The following is a 19182-nucleotide window of genomic DNA, read 5'->3' as shown; positions in this document are numbered from 1 at the left end:
TTTAGAAATATTAGTGCAAAGAGCGCTCTGTTGTCCTGACATTTTTGATGGGTTACACACAGGACATGAAAAGATCCTTAACATTTTTCAGATTTGTAGGTCACGATAGCAGTGACCACCTGTAGCTCAATGTCATCTGATGCCCCCCCAGTGTGAGAGAACTCTTAATTATTTGCTCTATTGTTTCCTTGGAGACCACCTTCTCTCTGGTCTGGCACAAAGCTAGTGACAGAATGACTGTTTCTGTGTATCAGGATCGGTAGTCAAGGGACGAGGAAAAGGTACTTACAAAAACAATAGACTTTCTCATGTGTCTCATATGTACAAGGGAGCAAAAAAATTCATACCAACGTATTGCCAGTTTTATTAATAATTTATTAAGTTCAATATCTGCATTAATTATGCACACTGCTTAAAATTACTAGATAATTGTGGTATAGAGAACATAGCCAGAAGTGTAAATATCTGTGTCGTATTTGATGTTATTGAGTTGCTTAATCAGTGACGAGTAAATTCATGTTATTACTCTTGCTCTTTTCACCTCATCTTCTTGGTGAACTTTTACTTAGCCTTTAAAATGTACCTCAACTCTGATCTTGACTGATATACATTCCTTGACCTTTCATGCTGAATTATGCTCCCTTTCATGTACCCACAATACACTGTGTGCCCCTCTATTCTTACTCTTATGAAACAGTTCTGAGGTGGCTGCCTTCTCATCTGTTCTCCTTATCATAATGTAAGTAATGTCAAATGAGAGCTGAGTTTTATTCCTAACTACATGCCCAACACATTGCATGGTGGCTTGCATGCAGTAACCCCTGTAAGAGCATTTAAGTGACTTATAAATGGACAAAGTGATCACGGAAGGGCTTTGAGTATAAATAGGGTAGCCAATTCTACATTCTTGTTCTTCAATGTTATTACTGAACTTAAGCTACTATTTACTTTGACAAAGTACATTTGTACTGATCCGTTTTTTTTCCCTTTTATCTAGGGCCTCTGTATGTCAACCATATATAACAGGTGCCTCATGGAATATTTATTTGAAGACCTTAAATCTGTTCCACCAAATATTATCTCAAAGTATCTCACTATATTTTTACATCTTTTTGCCATTTTTCTCATTTGGGTGGTTGCAGGAAGCGTCCTGACCTCTGTAAGGACTAATATTAATTATTTTAATTAATAAAAATCGCTACATTATTAATTTTATGCAGCTTTATGTGGAAGAAGGGACATTCTTCCCAGAATAATAAAGTGTTTTTTTTTAGCTTCAAGCACTAATCACATAACAGTTTGTTTTTGAAGACTTCTTTATCATATTCTTCTTCAAGACCTAAATCCTTAATATTTGCCCTAAATTCTAGAACCTTCACTTTGTGCATATACAGGTCTAACTTGCATCTATTTGCCTCTTTTGTTCTCACAACAGTTTAACATTGACCTCCTGTTCTCTCTTTCTCTTTTCTATTTTCTCACTTCTCTCTTCTCTTTCTCCTCTATCTCTAAAGAGATATCCATCCATTATAGGGATGCCAGGGTGGCTCAATCAGTTAAGCATCCAACTTCGGCTCAGGTCATGATCTCTCAGCTTGTGAGTTCAAGACCTGCGTCAGGCTCTGTGCTGACAGCTCAGAGCCTGGAGCCTGTTTTGGATTCTGTGTCTCCCTCTCTCTGTCCCTCCCCCTACTCATGCTATGTGTGTCTGTCTATTTCTCTCTCTCTTACTCAAAAATAAACATTAAGAATTTAAAAAAGAGATATCCATCCATTATAGAACATCTATCTATCATCTATCTATCATCTATCTATCTAGAGATGTATTTTTTCTAATTTATTTTGAGAGAGAGAGCATGAAAGAGGAAGGGGCAGAGAGAGAGAGAGAGAGAGAGAGAGAGAGACAGAATCCCGAGCAGGCTCCACACTGTTAGCACAGAGATGTGGGGCTTGAACTCACAAACCAATAGATCATGACTTGAGTGGAAGTCAAAAGTCAGACGCTTAACCCACTGAGCCATCCAGGCACCCCTAGAGATTTCTTTGTGTATCTATCTATCGTCTACCCATGCATCTCATCTATCTATCTATCTATCCAGAGATGTAACTTTTTATTTTTAATTATCTTATTTTCAGGTAGAAGAGAAGTGTGTACATATAAATATTAATGAAAAGGATGTGGTAAACAAGAAGGTATAATGACGATATGTGAAATGGTAGGTATATTTTTGAGGTGAAATGGTAGGATGAGTGAGTAAAAGAAATAAGGCCTAAAAACCTAGATGTAGGTCACTGGTCGGGAAGAATGAAGGGACATATAAGTATTCAAGTAAATTTGCATATATAATGGCATAAAATGTGGGGAAAGGGATGCATTTGAAGAGTTTACTTTTTGTGTGTGCCACTCCACACCCCCAGTAACGATCTCTTATAAAGAGAGAGATAGGAGGCATTGTGTGTAGGTGGCTCAGTTGGTGGAACGTCTGAATCTTGATTTCATCTCAGGTCATGATCTTACGGTTCATGAGATTGAGCCCCCCTCCCCATATCAGGCTCTGTGCTGAGAGCATGGAGTCTGCTTGGGGTTCTCTCTCTCTCTCTCTCTCTCTCTGCCTCCCCACCTCAAAATAAATTAATTAATTTTTTATTAAAAAAAGACAGAGATGGGAACATACTCTATAAGAAACTCAAGAGCTCAACAGGTATTCACCCAAAAATTTTACCCCAGAAAAATTTTACATCAAGTTCCTTCACTTTTTCTTGATTCCTTTTTATACAATCTCTGAGGACTTGGGTTCTATGTTGAGGAAGCATTTCTACCAGTTTAATCCCCATTTAGGAAATCATGAATACACATGAAGATGCAAATTTTGGCTTAAATATATTATGTATTAATTAATTTTATGGGCTTTATGGTCATTGTGAATATTGTAAAAGCTATCAAAGTTTGAATTTTTTTTTATAGATCCTTTACTGCAGTCAGTGCATTAATAGGAATTTTTTTTTTTGTCATGGTTTCACTTAGTAAACTGTTATAGAGCCATCTGACTTTCACCTCAAGGGATAAAAGTTGGAACATAATGAAAAGCAACTACAGGCATCAATCTATATGTTACAGGTTTTTTTTTCTTCCCTAGAACAAAACAAGATTTCATTCAGCTTCATGCAGTCATTGAAAAGGGAGGCACAATGGATCTGAGCTATTTTTTTTTTCCACCAGAAACATGGTTTCTGAAAAATTTTGCCCTGGCTCTTGGCTAATACTCAGAAATAAAGGGTTACGGAGAGTGCTCTTTCCTACTATGAACATGTTTCCCATGCTACACATGGTATATTTTGGGGACAAAGGGATAAATGATAGTGTCTTGTAAATGTTTACCCAACACAGTATTAGGTCGCAGACGTCTTCAATACATTTACTGAGATATGATCAATCTGTTTCTCTTCACTCTGATTGACTTACTTTCTACATGTTTGTCCATTTCATCATCACCATAAATTAGATCTCTGACTTCAACATTCAGAAATAAAGAATATGAAACAGCATAGATGGAGCCAGAGGAAATAATGCTACGTGAACTATGTCAGAAAAAGACAAATACCATATGATTTCATTCATAGGTGGAATTTAAGAAGCAAAAGAAACTAACAAAGGGAAAAAATAAGAGAGAGAAATCAAGAAAGAGATTCTTAAAAAAAAAAAAGAAACAGACTCTTAATTATATAGAACAAACAGTTACCAGAGGGGAGGTGGGTAGGGGGATGGGTTAAATAGGTGATGGGGAACAAGCAGTGCACTTGTCATGGTGAGAACAGGGTGATGTATGGAAGTATTAAATTACGATATTGTACACCCGAAAGTAATATAGCACTGTATGTTAACTAAGTGGAATTAAAATAAAACTTACACACACAAAAAAGAATTAAAGGACATATTTGTCATTGAGTAAGCCACTGATTTGGCAAATTCTAACGTATTAGCTATTGGTTCTTTCACTGTCCCTCAGGGCAGGTGAGAAAATTCCTGAACATCTAAATTTTTATTAGAAATATATATGTATCATCATTGTTTTAATCATATAACACTATTTATTGTTTATTCATGATGTGCTAACATTGTGTATGGCATTGCTATAAGCACTAGAGGTATATGACATGATTAAGTTTGTTTTATTTTAATGAGTTAACAATGACATGTTAACAGTTTTACTTCTAGAGTATGTTTCTGTCTCAATGGCCTTGAATTTCTATATGAATGTTGCCTATTTGTGATTCTTGCAATCAACTCAGCATGAAAAACAAATCCAATTCTAAATAAATACCCATATATACAGACACGTAACTCTTTTTTTTTTTTTTTTAATCAAGAAATCATTCCATCACCGTCTTCCATGTTTATATAATCAGGCTAACCACCCAGGGGAGCTTACAAAGATTCCGAGGAGAATAACTTGCTTATAACTTTTATGATCACTTAAGAAATTGTCACAGATAAATTTTGCTGAATAGAATTATTCATCTCATTACATTTATACCATTGATGTCTTTGCTGCATTTCTGCCTTTATCAGTTGGTTCTTAAATGAAAGTAAAATGGTAACAAGACTCACAGCCACACTAACTCTTTGTTTCCTTAACACAGAACACACATTTACAACTTTGTAAGTAAATATTTTTAAATACTAGATCCAAACAAACAAACAAAAAAAATCTGGAATTAGAACCACTATAAAGCACAGATTCCTCTGTGTCTGTCAACTATCGGCCTATAATAAACCGCCCCCAAACTGAGAGCCTTATAAAGGTGAGGATTTATTCTTACTCACTTGCTGATTATTCAATGAGGGTGTCTTTGCTTCAAACGGCTCATCTACTGGCCCAGCTCTACTGACCTCTGCTGGCCTCCGTTAGGATTAGTTCCAGGCCATGGGTTCCTTCCAGATCTACCTACTGCGAGTGCTTTTTCTTTTTCCTGGACCCTCAGGCTACTCAGCATGTCTCTATGGTAAAGATAGAGTGCAAGACAGAGACCCCAGTGCGTATGCAGATTTCAGCCCTCTGCTTGCGTCACATCTGCTGATACGCCATGGGCCAGACCGGGTTACAAGTTCAAAGATAAGGAGAGGAGAAAAGTATTCCTCAGGTGGAAATAGAATGTAAAAGAACATTATACACCATGATTCATAATAACCACCTTTTCTAAATCCTACTCAAAAGGCGCCACTAAATATTAGAGGTTTAGATGAATTATAATAGCGATTAATGGAAAAAAATGGTCTTTTGACTCCAGGGTCTGTATATTAACACTTTATATCGCTGGCTTTTAGCATAGTACCTGCCAAATATTAGGCATTCTATAAATATTTACTGACTGGCTGGATGGGTGACATGGTATAAGACACATTTATATGCCACCAACATAATAATGTCCAACCAGAAGAAATATATTCTTGTACCTAGAAAAACATTTTTTCCACACAGGTCAAAAAGAAATATACATATGTAAGTCACGTTGAAGAGCAGAAATGAAAGTAATTCCCACTGACTCATCTTCCATGGACAGTCTCCAATGTATTAACTCTTTAGAAGACTTTGTATTAATTATCAGATATTTAATTAGATTTACTTAATGGCAAAAACATAATATGAAAATTTACTTTGATTTGTATTGTCCTTTGGGATCATAATCAACTGAGAGGTATGAATAATCATGGCAGGGGATTGAGATTTGAGGATTCAGTGTGGTGGTGGTTGTTGTTGTTGTTTTAATGAATCTAGTGTCATAGATGAATATATAGTTTCAGTTATACAGTGTGTGAAATCCTATTAAATTATCCCATATGAGTCAATGCCCAGAGGACCATTTTTGTTCAGGGAAGAATAACTCATTTTTGAGGATCTTAGGAAGGCAAACTTCATGTTTTAATAAAAGGTCACATCATAAATCCACTTTATTCTTTCATTATAGAGTAAGGCAGGATCTGTTATTCCTTTTCATTGAGAATAAAAGTGGCTTGAAAAAATAAATAAGGATTTTGAATTTAATAACTGAAAAATTCTGTAATTTTAGCTCATTTGGCCAATGTTTCTATTCATAGTTATTATTAGTAAAGAACTCAAAGTGACTTGGGATCTATGTCCCAGTTTTTCAGTGTAAGCTAGATGAGATAACTTTTCTAATAATACATATCTTTTCCCACAACACATATATGTTCATGTGAGTGCACACATACACACAAACACACTACATCTACATTTCCCTCTTTACCACTATTTATTTGGCTTTATAAAATCCCTTATGTTTAGTACCAAAGTCACTATTCTGATGTCTATATCTGTGATGAAACCACAGGAATGCTTTCTTCACTTCCTCTCTTTTGGAATAATCATTATCAAATCCTTACACAGCTTTCTGATGACTGATTATGTGATTTTCACTATCTCAAGATCATGTATCCCCAAAGTCAGAACCTATGTTTTAAATCGTGGTCTATGTACAATGTCCATCACAAGACCTTGCTCTTACTTGCGTAAAACTTGTTTTCTGAAATAAATCCATAGATTTAATTGGATAGTCTCTTCCAAAATGTCCTTTGATTTTTGTCTGAAGTGAATTTCCAATTTCTCAGTTTGCTTTAGTTATGATTAGGTTTGCAAACATATTTTTTTTCCCAAATGGATTTTGAACACTCTATAATCAACATTTCTATGATTTGGATCACAGAAATATGTGCACAATTGGTAAAATATGTAGTACACTGGTTGGGATAAGTATTTAGCTGAACTAGAAAAAATGATAATAAAACAGACACGTGAACGATTTAGTAAGTTATGCAGATGTTTTATTTATGATCTATATAATTTATCTTATTTTATATAGGTAACTTCCTTTTTTTTGTCTGTTATATAAAGGGATTAAGAAAAATAATTTTGAAAGTTCTCTCTACTTCCAAAAGAAATATGGTACAAACATCTGTACAAAATGAGGGGCACCTGGCTGGTTCAGTCGGTTGAGCGTCTGACTCTTAATTTCAGCTCACATCATGATCTCACAGTTCATGGGTTCCTGCCCTGCATTGGACTCTGCGCTAACACTGGGGAACCTGCTTGCGATTCTCTTTCTCTCCCTCTCTCTCTGCCCCTCCCTTGCTCTTGCTTTCTTGCTTTCTCTCTCTCTCTCAAATTTAAATAAACATTAAAAAAATAATAAAAATCTATAAAATGAAAATATTTTATTTCTTTTTTATTTTACTTATTTTTTTAAGTTTTATTTTTTTGAGAGAGAGAAAGAGAGAGAGAGCACACACACATGAGCAGGGGAGGGACAGAGTGAGAGGGAGAGAGAATCCCAAGCAAGCCCCATGCAGTAAGCATGGAACCCCGTCCTGGGCTCGATCTCACCAACCGTGAGATCATGATGTGAGCTGAAACCAGGAGCTGGACGCTTAACTGACCGAGCCACTCAGGCACCCCATAATAGTGCTATTTCTTATAGTCACTACCTATATGTTTTTGGTCTGAAGTAAAAATTGCTGGTTTAAATGTATGTTAGTTTTCAGTATTCATTAGTTAAAATGGAAGCAAATAAATATTTACGATAATGACTATTTAAAGCCCAAAGCACTGAATTTTTTTCCAACTAATTTCATAAGATCATTACCTATATAAGATTCAAAGCCACACTTGTAGTTTTCTTGATGTCACATAAACTTTGAAGTTCTACGTGATAGAATTTGGAAGCTATCCACCTCTTTGTGTGTATATGTCATAAATATTAAATAAAGGACGCGTTATCTCAGGAGTCATCAGTAAAGAGTTGGGTAACATGATTATTGAACTTTTGCATTTCAAATGTATGTACTGCACTTTATAAATTTGAAATCTATAGTCATAGGCTATAGAACAAGGAGATACAGAATTGGTAAGGTAAGCACACCCCACACTGTTGGTAAGGCCACTATTTTTAAATAGCATAAAATATTTATTTTCACAGATTGATTTGTTTAAAGGAACCAATTAAAATATGTTGTCATAATTATTTTGGAAACAAAATAGATTTTATCATTATTTTGATTTTTAGTGTATATTTACATATTATCCCCACAACTATAACATTGAGTTGTTGAAGTAAAATCAAGCATCTTAGAAATAAAGGAATTAAAGCACAAAAAAAAAATTGACTTACAGCATTTTTTTTTTTTTTGCATTGTTGACTTGGCTAAGCTAGCATTGTTTCTAGAATCCTCTATCCTGTACTTTGTTAATTGGCCCCAAAGATAAATTCCTGTAAGTTTCAGACGGTAAAAGTGATTGAGCAGTCAGTCTTTAGTCTGTGAAATCTCTTGTATTAGAGGCCATGAATCACAAATGAAAAGACATTGGCAGATTCTAGCTAGTTCTTGCTCTTCTTGGCTTCATGACCACCTCTCTCCCCCAGTATGAACCTTGCTGAACAAGAGGAACCCAGGCCCATCCATCAGATATGTAGAGACAGCAGCTTTCCATGGTCTTTACCAGGTCTTCTTTGCAGACCCACTTGGGCAGCCAGAACGGCCTTGTTTTAAAAGGGCTGCTTGTTGACTTTTGTCTGACACTCTACTTTTCTCCACTTTTAGAACTTTATGACCCCAGCAATATACACAATTCAGGGGAAGTGATATCATATAATAACCCCCCCCTTCCACAATATGTATACTCATTTTAGATTTCTGACTGAGTCCGAGACACCGCTTTGATGAGATCACACTGCTATAAAATGTCAGTACCAGAAATCAGATTTGAGTTGAAATCAATCAATGTTGAAAGGAAGAATAAAATATCTTTGAAAATCAGGGGATCTAGGGCATGTGTTTACTAAAAGGATGTTAGAGAGGGGGAATGAAAGGTTTTAAGGAAAATAGAAGAGAGAAAATGTGGGAGAATCTAGCAGGACAGAATGATTCATGCTTAAGGATGTTTCCATGGTAGCCAATGGTGTTGACCAGCTGGCTGATTGTATCAGAAAATACTGATAAAACTCATAATATGGAAAACACTCAAAGCTCCCCATCCCTAACACATACTGAAGAGGAAAACATCTTGATTCTGCCAAAATAAAGTTGGTTATTTTTTTGGTAACATAAAACCCCAACATTTCAGTGGATTACCCAGCAAGGGTTTATAATTTATTCTAGCCGAGTCTGCATCCAGAGAAGAAACAAGATTAACTGTCCCACAAACAGTATGACAGGCTTTCAGAAGGGGGTAAGTGCTGCCATCTTGGAGCAACACCCATCAGGAACATCCTGCTTTGTTGGTGATCTCAGAGAAGGAGGCACCTGTCAGATCACGGGTAGTTTGTCCATGATTTGGACCAGAAGTTATACGTGCACATTCTGCTCACAGCCATTGGACAGAGCTGAACATAAGGCCATACATCTTCAAGCCCATCAATAATGCAGTCTTACTGGTACATAGAAAGGGAGGAAAAATGACATACTGGTGAATACCGACAATATTCTTTCCATATAGCCTAGTATTTGAAATAATTGACAGGCATAGGGCTTTATGGTATTGGGTACATTTAAGTTTTTAGAGCCTCAATTTTCTCATTTATACAATGGAAGGCAATAACAGAACAGTTATGGAGTCAAATGAGGTCATTACTGCAGGCATATGGCCCTCATAATATTGGTCTTCATTATCACCATCAATATCATTCTCTGTATCACAAACTCTTCACAGCATATACTCCCAAGGCTGATAGTTTGACAGCTGTTACTAATATGCATAGAAACATAGAATATTAGAGCAGGAACGGATTTTAGAGATTACCTAATCCGGCCCTATTCTTCTTTTTTTTTTTTTTTTTTTATGAGAAAAGAGATGCCCCATCAGGTTAAAGAACTTACAAAGGTCCAAATCTCCTTAGCAGCAGAATTGGTACCAGATGTCAAAGTCCAGTCTTTTGTTCTCAGTTTAAGAAAACTGTAACTTTGTGTCAAGCATGGACTAAAGATATCCAAATCTCTCTCCTGTACTGTTAAACCTGTTCCATGTTACCTCTTCTCATTTTAATCTATTCATTAATTGCCATTTTGTAATTAATTAACATAGTCCCCAAAGGTGCCAGTTTAATGACTAAGTGTGGCAGAAGTATGCTGATGAAATCAAGCCCTGGCAGCCTGAGAAAATAGATTTTCCAATTTCTAAGAACCAGTCACCAAAAGAAATGTTGCTTCCTTAGAAAAATTAGGGATTTTAATGGTGGCAAATGAATTTAAAAAGTAAAATAATGGAAATTAATAAATCAGTTTGCTTACAATATTCAAAAAAACATTGAAAAGAAGGTAACATCTGACTTATAATGCTGCCAATGATTTTTTGATCTCCCCTACTCCCCAAACAACAAAACTATATATATATATATAAACAACAAAACTATATATATATATATATATATATATATATATATATGAAAAAAAAGTTACCAAACTCAATATCAAGAATACAACTAATCTCCCTGCTATTATGATCCTTCTTTGCAGAAGGAATTTGTACCACCCGGACGTGTATGGATAGGATAGAAAAATGCCAGGCAACAAAAGCATGTTAACTTGCCTAATAATTGTTATAAGATATAAAATGCTAAATGCCAAAATGTCTAAATTCCATTTCAACATTAGAAAGACTACTACAAAGGGGCGCCTGGGTGGCTCAGACGGTTGAGCATCTGACTTCGGCTCAGGTCGTCAGCTCATCAGTCGATGAGTTCGAGCCCCGCATTGGGCTCTGTGCTGACAGCTGAGAGCCTGGAGACTGCTTCAGATTCTGTCTCCCTCTCTCTCTGCCCCTCCCCTGCTCATGCTCTGTCTCTCTCTGTCTCAAAAATAAATGAATATAAAAAAAAAAAAAAGATTTAAAAAAAATAAAATAAATGTTCTTAAAAAAATTTCGTATAAAATCAAAGTTTTTCTTTTTAATGAGTTACCTACAGATAAATAAGAACTTCATCCAGACTCACAAAATGACTGATCAAGAAATATGCTCACTATCTCTGTGAAGTGCTGTTGATCCTATTGAGAGAAAGACAGAGAGAGAGAGAGAGAGAGAGAGAGAGATGGCTCTATGTGTGTGTATGTGTTTGGGGAGGGGCAGATTAGAAGGTGAAGTAGACAAGGAACAAAGAGTCCTGTTTAGGGTGTTTTAACCTTGTCAGATGATAAAAATGCTGATGTAAATTCAGTTAAAACTGCAACATTGCATTACCACCAAAGAACAGCAATTGAGCTGCATTCTTATTTTTGGTTAAAGAGACTTACTTAGATGTTAAAATGTATAAAGATGTGTCACATAAAGAAAATGCATTCAAAAACTGTATCCTCATTAACACATATTAAGAATCACAATCATGGGGTGGGGTGGGGGCCTGGGTGGCTCAGTCAGTTAAGCATAGGATTTAGGCTCAGGTCCTGATCTCACCATTCATTCACCCATCCTGGGTTCCTGCACCATGGCATCCTTTTCTGCGCTGACAGTTCAGAGCCTGGAGCCTGATTCAGATTCTATTTCTCCCTTTCCCCCTCTGCCCCTCCCCTGCTTGTGTTCTCTTTCTCTCAAAAGTAAATAAATAAACATTAAAAAAAAAAAAAAAAAAGGACACAACCACATTGGTCAGGCATTTCTCAATGAAGTTAAAGAAACTCATTAAAAAAAAAAAAAGTCATAATAGGGGCACCTGGGTGGCTCAGTCTGTTAAGCCTCTGACTTCAGCTCAGATCATGATCTCCTGGTTAGGAGTTCCAGCCCTGTGTTGGGCTCTGTGCTGACAGCTCAGAGCCTGGAGCCTGCTTCAGATTCTATGTCTCCCTCTCTCTCTGTGCCCCTCCCCCTTCACCCTCTGTCCCTCTCTCCTTCAAAAATAAATAACTATAAATTTTTTTTTAAAAGTTATAATACATTACTATGATATAGAACAGAATGGGCGTGGGGGTGTGTGTACCTCCATTCCAGAAATAACTGCTTTCCTGAATAATGGACTAAATAAGAACTTCAGGCAAGATTTGATTTGTGTCTTGAATTCATCAGTCTTCAGGCAATGAATTGGGGAAGCATGCAAGGCAGGAGACTGAGAAGACATGTTGCAAAACTACTGCAATTGACTAGAAGAGAATTTAAATGGTTACAAAAGATAGACTTATTTAAGAACTATTCCCGTTATAGAATTCGCTGAGCTTATTCACTATTTAAGCGTAGGGCATGCAGTTAAGTGATGAGTATAGATTGACTTTCATTCACTATTTTTGCTTGTGTAACTGAGTTAAGGGAGTGGCTTGCACTGAACAAAGAGAGAAAAGAAGATAGGGGAATGTAATAAATGCAATAAATTTAGTTTTAGATACATTGAGTAATTTGTGCCTAAACTTTAGAAGATATGCAGTTGGGATATATAAGTGGGCGATAGCTGAAACCACAAGGTTTTGATATTATTCCAAAAAAAGTGTGCGGAGACTAATGCACAAGAACAGACCATGGTGAAAAACTACCCTTTGGATCATTGACAGAGGATGGGAAACCTACATTATTGGGGACTCCTAAAGAATCTTTAAAAATAAATAAATAAATAACAAATAAGTAGGGAAATCATAATAAATACATCAAAAAGGAAGGGTCTGGAAAGAATAACGATTTTCTAAAGGAAAAGAAAAGTGTGTATTTGTTGGCTTAAGGCTACCATAGCAACGTACCATGAACTGAGTGGCTTCCTCCACAGAAAGCTATGGTGTCACAGTTCTGGAGGCTAGAAGTCTGAGATCAAGTGTCGGCAGAGCTGGTGAGTTCCATGAGGAAGAATCTCTGCCATGGTTCTCTCCTAGCTTCTTATGGTTTCTGGCAGTTCTTGGCATGGCATCCCTTGGTATGTAGACAAATCACTCCAATCTCTGCCCTTATCTTCGCATGGTATCCCCCCTGTGTCCATATAAGTCTATACCCATATCTCTTCCTTTTGTAAGGATGTCCCTCAGATTAAGGGCCAGTATGCCTCAACTTAACTAATTGTATCTGCAACCCACTATTCCTAGTAAGGTCACATTCTGAGGTAGTTGAGATTAGGTCTTCAACGTATGAATTTTAGAGGGACATGAGTCAATCCATAATAGGATTTTATTTTTTTTTAATGTTTATTTATTTATTTATTTATTTTTTAATATATGAAATTTATTGTCAAATTGGTTTCCATACAACACCCAGTGCTCATCCCAAAAGGTGCCCTCCTCAATACCCATCACCCTCCCTCCCCTCCCTCCCACCCACCCCCCATCAACCCTCAGTTTGTTCTCAGTTTTTAAGAGTCTCTTATGCTTTGGCTCTCTCCCACTCTAACCTCTTTTTTTTTTTTCCTTCCCCTCCCCCATGGGTTTCTGTTACATTTCTCAGGATCCACATAAGAGTGAAACCATATGGTATCTGTCTTTCTCTGTATGGCTTATTTCACTTAGCATCACACTCTCCAGATCCATTCACGTTGCTACAAAAGGCCATATTTCATTTTTTCTCATTGCCACATAGTATTCCATTGTGTATATAAACCACAATTTCTTTATCCATTCATCAGTTGATGGACATTTAGGCTCTTTCCATAATAGGATTTTAGAAAAGGAAGTTTTCAAAAAAATCATACCTCCAAAGTAGAGTGCAGATTAAAGGTGTGTATTAAACAGGCACTTGGGTGGCTCAGTTGGTTGAGTACCTAACTCTTGATTTCGGCTCAGGTCATGATCCTAGAGTCATGGGATCGAGCCCCATGAGCCAGGAGCCTGCATAAGATTCTCTCTCTCTCTCTCTCTCTCTCCCTCTGCTCCTCTCTCTGCTCATGCTCTCTCACTCTCAAAAAAAAAAAACAAAAACAAAAACAAACAAAAAAAACTACCACCTAGATAAAGTGAATGTAAACTCCTCTTTAAAAAAGCACTTGGATATGAAATGAAGGACAAATATAAAGCAGCAGAAGAGGAAGCTTGTTCTCTTAATAAACACAGGAAAAGATAGATGTTTTGACGTGTGGCTTAATTTGGCCTACTATGAAGTTTCTTTTGATAAAGAGCCTCAAGGAGGTTGACCTTGCCGGTCTGGAAGAATTCTATTTCTGCATGCAGATTGGGATAGTAGAATGAGACACAGATTGGAGTCCAAGATCTGCTGTGTGGTCCTGGACCTCAAGTCCCCAAGCTGTAACTTTGAGTGAATGTATTGACTTGTTTGGGATCCTTTATCTGACCTCTAAATTGTAGACCATGGTCCAGCTCTACCAGAATGTTAAGAAAGTTAAATGATTATATTTGCCAAAAGTACTTTTTTTCAAATTATTATATGTTGGAGATATTTTAAATTTTTTTAATGTTTATTTATTCTTGAAAGAGAGAAGAGACAGCATGAGCTGGGGAGGGGCGGAATAAGAGAGGGACACAAAATCCGAAGCAGGCTCCAGGCTCTGTGCTCATGAGCTGTGAGATCATGACCTGAGCTGAAGTTGGACGCCTAACCCACTGAACCCCCAGGCGCCCCTGTATTGGATATATTTTTTTATATGACCAGCTTCATTGTATTCAAAGCCTTATGTTCCTGCATTTCAAAATTATATGTGATAGCTCTACAGTATATATGGGCATTTAGAAAATGCAGAATTAGATCGTTTCTGCTGCTAGAGCATAAGAAGGATTGTTAGAAACACATTCATTTATCTGAAATACTACGTCCTTTTCCTTAAAGTATTAATAGAGTATATTACTGTAAAAATATTTGTTGAATAATAGTGACTATAGCAACAGATCTTAAGAAACCTTTATGAACAACACTGGAAACACAGATCGTGCAGAACGAAGAAGGCAGTGAAAACGGAAACATTTTTGAATTTAATAAAATAGCACAATCTCATTCTGAGCACATGGACACCAGACCTGGAGAAATATTAATAGCTATTGTAGTCACATTTGTAACTCAACAAAATGTAATTTTATATCCTTTCTTAAATCAGAAAACTCCAATAAAAATGATTGATTAAATTAGATGCGTGTAAGTAATGAAAATGATGAACCACAAAAAATAGGAAACCACAATTGTGTTTCAATCACACAAGCCTTAGGTATTTATTTCCAAACCCTGAAAGCAGACACACCGCTTAAAGATTAATATTAAATTTTTGAACTTGTGCAGTTTCCCATCTTCAAATGCCTTATTTGTCCCAATATAGTGCATCGAAATGTGTAACTCATATTCTTTTCGTCTGCAGCACCAGACTGTTTGACAGGCTAGATAGAATAATGTAAAATGTATCCGAAGGTTTTCTGTACCTAAACCAAATATCTGAGGACATATGTTATGTTGTGCAATCAGTGGCTTATGGTGTTATTGTGGGGTCCATGTTGCAAGAAGAGTAATACCTAACCTATCACATTGCACTCCACAGCTTTCTGTGCCCAAAGTGCCTAATAGTGCGGGCTCATGGGTTTGTTTGCCTGGCAAGCTGCGGCAGGTAACAAGCATCACTTCCATTTATCACGTACGAAAGGGACAATTAAATATTGTTAATGCTATAGATAATATCCCTACCCTCGTCCTTCTAGCCAGGGGCAGAATTCTCCAGCTGAGTACGCTGTGGTGTTTTCAATGAAAAACACCTTCATCCGGCATCATCCTTAGGGTGGACATGTTAGTGGCAGACGGGCTTACACTTAAGAAAATCTGAAAGAAGAAGCTCCCCTCAATGCCTTAATTTTGGGGGATATATTTATATCTCTTCTCATTTCCAAAACAGGTAGAAGCAGTTCTTCTCTATTTTCCTGTTTTTAAAAATGTTTATTTATTTTTGAGACAGAGAGGGGGAGCAGGGGAGGGACAGAGAGAGAAGGAGATACAGCATCCGAAGCAGGTCCCGCACTGTCAATGCAAAACCCAACCCGACGTGGGGCTTGATCCCACGAACACTGAGACTGTGACCTGAGCTGAAGTCGGAGGCTTGACAGACTGAGCTACCCATGTGCCCCTATTTTCCTTTTAAGTGCAAGTTACTAAATATCTTTTGGAAAATGGAAAGAACATATTACTCATCTCTACTCGAACATATGCTGAAATATAATATAATGCAAAATATGTTGAATATACACATTAAATATGATATAATATTTAATATTATATATTAAATATATGATATAATAGTGGGGGTGCGTGGTGACACTGTTCATGTTGAAATATTCCCTTGTTGTTGATACATTTGTCATCCACTCATTGTCCTCTAGGCATCTGAGGGTCCGAGAGATAAAATATTATCTATATTTGTTCTCGGTTAAAGGACTTATCAAGACTAACACAATTATTGACATGCATTTAGTTCAACAAATATTTATTCAATGGAAAGCATCATGGAAATACATTTAAAATTAAAACATAACTATATATCCGACACTTTAAGCACAGTGCCCCAAAGGAACCAGAAATATTTATAACAATCACAGAACACCCTGAGGACCATCAGTGTCTAGGGCTCAGCTAGAAGTTTCTATAGATCACACCTTAACTCTACACAACAGATCAACTTTGCTTTTGGCATCTGAGAAATATTTTCTCATTGTAACGAGTGGCTGACTTTTCCACAGTAAGAGAAATGGGGCAGCATATGGAGAGACAAAAAATGCTACTCCCTGCCATGAAACTCAGTTTTTGTCTCCATTGGAAAAGAGTGGAGTGTCACAAAACTACAGGTTTGTAAGAGGATTTGCACTGATTATCAAAGGAGATATGGAAGAGACTCTGGCACTATCTGTCACCCTACATCATTGCCCACTTTCTGGGTAGAAATAACACTTAGGTGTTCTGGGACAATTTTCCGACATGCTTTGCAGTTAGACTTGGTGACTAAGTTGTAGCTGGTTAAATACAAGTTCTTTCAGAATTATTTTAAAGGATAGTAGTGACTTTCTTTTCTCCTCCTCATCTTTTTGCTCCCAGGATACGTATGCAATGCTTGAGGAATCGGCCATTGGTGGTGAGCCTTGAGAATGGAATCCCACTCCATCCCGCAGCCCCTCTCAACAGCAAAGCAACAGGAGAGAAAGTCTTGGTTCCTGACCCTGCACACAGTGGAGCTGCCATTTCAGTTTGATCACCTCCCCACCTAGAGATGGGATCACCAGATGTATCCCCAGAGAACTCCGTGTATCTATCTCATTGAATCCCTTCAACTTTTCCAAGCCTAACTTAGGAGTTCCTTTTTAGTGATCTCTACTGTGGGAAATGGAAATACTCACCTCCCAACGTTTGCAGTCTGACATTGGCTTATTATTCTAAGTAACTAGGATCAGATTGGCCTAATTCTATCTCTTTCGTTTCACATATTCTCATCCCCTTCCTCATCATTTTGTCTGGTTGTTGTCATTTTCTAACATCTTAACTGTTCTCTTGATTTCCAGTTCCATCTCCTGTGTACAAGGAAGGAACATGATCCATGTCAGATACTTCCCTAAAACTTCAGTTTCAACAGGCATTTGGGGACAGGGTTCTACTCCCACAGTGGGAAGAAGCAATTTGTGACCTTAAAGAGCATGTGAATTCCAATATTGCCGTTCCCTAATTCCTTTGTCAATATATAACTTTGCTTCTGGTTATAATACGGCTAATTAATACTGTCATGTTAAATACTTTTTTCTTTTTCAAATAAACATGATGTAGCTGGTAGTCTAGCTAGGTTCAAAAGATTGGCAAAACAGAGAGTCAAGAAGCAATCGCAGCTCCAAAGTCCCCAAAAAGCCAGGATCCAATGGGATACTACTGTGCAGCATAGGCCTTGCCTCCTATGAGCCAAATAGGAGGTAGAGGTTTCGCCAATCTTCTCTAATTTTATTTATTTATTTTAAGTTTTTTAATGTTTATTTATTTTTGAGAGAGAGAGAGAAAAAGAGAAAGAGAGAGAGAGACAATGAGCAGGGGAGGGGTGGAGAGAGAGAAAGACACAGAATCTGAAGCAGGCTCCAGGCTCTAAGCTGTCAGCACAGAGCCCGACGTGGGGCTGGAACTCACGAACCACGAGATCATGACCTGAGCTGAAGTCGGATGCCCAACCGACTGAGCCACCCAGGTGGCCCAAATCTTCTCTAATTTTAAATAATTCCCTCTTACATTGGACCAACGTGACATAAGTGTCCTCACCCACTCAAATACCATCTCTTTATGAAGATTTTCATGAAAATTTCAGTGCACAGTCTCATTAATTATTCTGTACCACCCCTATGACATTTCAACCTATTAGCATCTTGCATTGTTTCAAAATATTATATGTGCAATCGTTCTTATTACTTCTGTTTTTCTATTTCAGTTGCAATAGTTATACATTTTGCCAATCTCATTGTCCCAATTAGATTAATGTTAACCTTCATACCCAAGCAAAATTGATCTACCTAGTGCTTCATAATGATACCTTGTATAATTTGACTTCCAGAAATATTATTTTAAATATTCTGTTTGAAAATTTTTCTCTCTCTCTTCTCATTTCATATGAATAGTGTTCATCCTTTAAAAGCCAGTCAAAGCCAATGACTTTGAAGGAGTCACTAATTCTACAAAAGAGTATCTGACCTTGAGTATGCTAGTTGTCAGAAAAAAAAAATACAATAATTTGTTTGGAAGCTTCCTTCCTTCCTATATCTATAAATATACCTTATATGTTTTTGTCTATCATCTTATTATGTCTCCATGAATCTATTTTCATATCTAGCCACATATCACACACTTGCACATGCTAAGAAAATTATTTTCCATTGAGATATCACTTCACACCTACTTAGGATTACTATAATAAGAAAGACAGGCAATATAACAGGTGTTGGCAAGGATGTGGAAAAATTGGAACCCTCCTACAGTGCTGAGAGGAATATAAAACACCGAAGTTACTTTCTAAAACATTTCTTCAAAAAATGAACGAGTTGCCATATGATCCATCCATTCTAATCTTAGATGTATACCCAAGATGACTTTAAAAATATGTACACAAATTTATACACAGATATTCATACCAACGTTATTCCTAATGCGTCCCCAAATGGAAGCAAGCTTAAGTCTACCAACTAATTAATGCATAAACAAAAATATGACATATCCACAGAATAAAATACTATGCAGCAGTAAAAAGGAAATTTTCATGCCAATTCATGCT

General features: G+C 36.9%; 1 long non-coding RNA gene across 2 annotated transcripts; it reads left to right on the top strand.

Moving 5' to 3' along the window:
* The first annotated feature begins 200 nt into the window (after positions 1–200).
* Positions 201–17302, top strand: LOC131506222 (uncharacterized). 2 transcript variants are annotated; one of them, XR_009258800.1, is made up of 3 exons: positions 201–281; positions 2137–2216; positions 16983–17302. It is a non-coding gene; the product is annotated as an uncharacterized LOC131506222 (long non-coding RNA). The 2 variants fall into 2 exon arrangements; XR_009258799.1 differs by lacking the exons at positions 201–281; positions 2137–2216 and adding an exon at positions 12805–12894.
* The last annotated feature ends 1880 nt before the right edge of the window (positions 17303–19182 follow it).

Source organism: Neofelis nebulosa, chromosome 3 (genome assembly GCF_028018385.1).
Source record: "Neofelis nebulosa isolate mNeoNeb1 chromosome 3, mNeoNeb1.pri, whole genome shotgun sequence".
NCBI classification, from domain to species: Eukaryota; Metazoa; Chordata; class Mammalia; order Carnivora; family Felidae; genus Neofelis; species Neofelis nebulosa.
The sequence above is the reverse complement of the archived record's forward strand: the minus strand, read 5'-3'. Positions and strand labels throughout refer to the sequence as shown.